This window comes from Mesitornis unicolor, unplaced genomic scaffold (assembly GCF_000695765.1).
Source record: "Mesitornis unicolor isolate BGI_N332 unplaced genomic scaffold, ASM69576v1 scaffold19450, whole genome shotgun sequence".
Lineage (NCBI taxonomy): Eukaryota > Metazoa > Chordata > Aves > Mesitornithiformes > Mesitornithidae > Mesitornis > Mesitornis unicolor.
Genome location: NW_010159174.1, coordinates 8,652 through 11,785, shown reverse-complemented (window position 1 = coordinate 11,785; position 3,134 = coordinate 8,652).

Genomic DNA, 3,134 nt, shown 5'->3' with positions numbered 1-3,134 from the left:
TTCTGGCCACAAGCCTGAAGAAAGCTTGGTAGTGGGCTCTGCTGATACACTACAACATAGAACTACACTCCTGTGGAGTCTCAGTTAATGACATAGTAAGCTGATTTTGTCTTTTGTATGCCAGTTTTATCTAACAAGTAGCAGCTAGTCAGCCCTGCAGTGACTGCACCACTTTGGGTTCTCCACTCTGCAGAGCAGATGCTGTCCCATTTAAAACTGTATAGTAAGAAAGCATTTAGCTCTGAAAGTACATTTACAGCACAAGATTTTATTTTCTGAGCTAAATCCTGATGTTTTACTCCTTCCTTAATCTTCCTCCTTCAGAAACGTACAAATCCAGGTAGTCTTTATCAGCTGGGGGGTGTGAAGGCAGTGTTAGATGAAGCTCTTATAACTGCATTGCTTTCTTCCGGAGGAAAAAAAAAACCATCATCAGCAATTTAGAGAAATTAAAAAGCTAAATGAAGTCCTTAAGTGTTCCCCTTAGTCACTTCCAAACTTTTTCCTAATCCCTTTGAACGCCATCCTCTGTAGTTTAGTCAACAGCTAGTTTAGGATTATTTTTCTTCCAACCCAATTACAAGACACTGTATGCTTATACATATTATATGTACACACATACAAATGTCCATCACAGAATAAATTAAAAAGCATAATTCTTATAAAGAGCCATAAAATTTTCAAATTCTCTGGAATCAAGAATAGAGGAATCAGTGGCACAATTAAGGCTTAAGTCAGAAAGTGCATCTCTGAATGAATTCCTGAAAGGCTTTGCTGCAAACTTCAATCTGAGTTTTCAGGCAATTGCCCCTGGTTTGTATGTGTCTTCCAGTGGGAATACAATGGCTTTTTTAATGTTTGTTTTAATTGAAGCCACCTCCCCATGAGTGGTTTCCCCTCTTCAGCCACCTCTAGTCTCTAATTATGCAGAAGCAAACAAAAGCACGCCAGCAAAGAGGCTGCTGAATCAGCCTGGCACACAGCCCTGTAAGGGCTGGGGGTTTCTGTGCTTCTGAGTATCCATCTCCCCCCAACACAAAACAGAGCAGGCACTGGGAACATTGAGCATCACCAGCAGCAGCTGCAGTACCAGCCAACCCACTGTGGCAGACAGAGACCCTCTGAGCTCCCCAAATACAGCACCTGGACCTCCTGCTCTAGTAGAGGCCACAAACACCTGCAAATGGCCAAGTCAATGCAGCAACCCCACGCAGGGGCCTTGCAGGTCCCAGCATCTACAGCCCACATGCAGAGGCCCAGATCAGCCTCAGACCGCACTGCTGTGCCCCTCGTTCCACCTGAAGCACAGAGGGGCTGGGGTTGCTGGAGAAACCACTCTTGGGGAGTGCTCCAGGCCACCCCATGAAGGACACCCAGCCCAGACCGGCCAGGGGTCCCCTGGCAACAAGGGCCAGGCTCACCTTGCAGCACTGCAGGGTATGGGGAGTGCCTGGCTCAGGCACAGCAATTGTTAGCTCTACTGCATTCATTAACAGAGCCTCATCAGAGCTGGAATAGGGCATCACGGCCCTGCAACCTCCTCAGTAATGTGAACTGGACCAAGGGGAAGCTCCCAAAATCAACCAACTCTAGCTCAAGAGCTAGCCACAAGCAAGAGCTGCAGGGAGAAAGAACGGCACCTCCCTGCAGTCCCATCAAAAGCACTGCCACAGACTCCACTCAGCAGTTCCAATAATGGCTTGGCTCGAGGGCTAAGAATGTCTGAAAGAGCAAATCTATGGGCATTTGAGAGAAGCAGGGGAACTACCTGACACCTGAGAACACATGGGCCACAAGACAGCCTACGAAACCTCCCCAGAAACACTCAAAACCCCATTGCTTTTACTAATTTCTAGTCCTAACAAAGCACTTAAGGAGCTGCTGCTGAAAACTGCCATACAGAACAGCAAAGGCTTTCTGGTTTTGGGGTTATGGACATGAGCTGCAGAGGACCACCATAGCATAGCCAGGCCACTAGCAAAACAAGGATTAATGTGTATGAAAAACACCAGGCCCCTACAGAGTACAGGGACAGCATTTGTCTACTGAACGCTCCTGTGTCCAGAGACATTCACACACCAACAGACCATGGCTGACGTCCCTGCAATGCTGCCAAGGGAGCTGTCTGTGCAGACTGCACTGATGTAGGAAAGGGGTTTCATGCTGCCTGCAGCAGCTTTGCACAAGCTGCAGAGACCCTTACTGGAAGTTGTGTGATGCTGAAGAGCAGCATTATTGGAGTGCACAGGACTGCAACCTGACAGTTTCAAATTAAGGCCAGAACTAATTGCATGAGTTGTGCAAGCAGATTATGTATCATATGCTTTGGTCCAGCATCCACATTTGTTCTTACAGCACCTTCCTATTTTCACTGGACACAGCTCTAACATGCATCCAGGGTTATGACAGCATTTCACAGCACAGGACTGCTTTTCCACTTTTCAGATCAAGGTGAGATTCATGCTGAGGATGAACAGAAGGAAGACATGGAGGACTGCAGCAGGGACACAGCAAAACTCTCTCCACTGCCACACTGCTGCAGTCTGCCATCAGTCCTTTTATTAGGGTAGGTAAGATGAGCTTTCGTAGGGTGATGAGAGCTGGGTGTCTTGTGACTCAAGTGTATTGGGACTACTCAGCTGCACTTCAGCACTGGGCAGCTTGTGTGGACACATGAGCACCTTATTTTTTTCTTTTGGCAAACTGTATTCTAGAGTGAGACTACACTAACTGTAGCCTTACCTTTAATATCTTGGAAAGAAATCTGTAAGGAGACTCCCCAATGACCCAACTACTGGGCACCCATGAACTGCTTTAAAGTGTCAGCGTAATTCGTGAAAACTGCTTGTTTACATAGAGAAATACATATCTGTGTGTCTGTACAGGGAACTGGTATGATCCAAACAGATGAAAAGGAAGGCTCCAGATTCCTCTGCAAGCTGAGAACTTGCTCTCTTGACACTGATACCTCTGAGGGAAACAACTTTGTCTTAGGTTCACTGGAAGATCAGAAGACCTTGAAAAATTACTATGATTATATTTACTTTAAGTCCATGCGACTTTTCAGGGCACTGATTTCCCCTGCAAAGAAGTAAAAAGTTATTAATAAACTGAAATAGTTTCACATAAGAAAC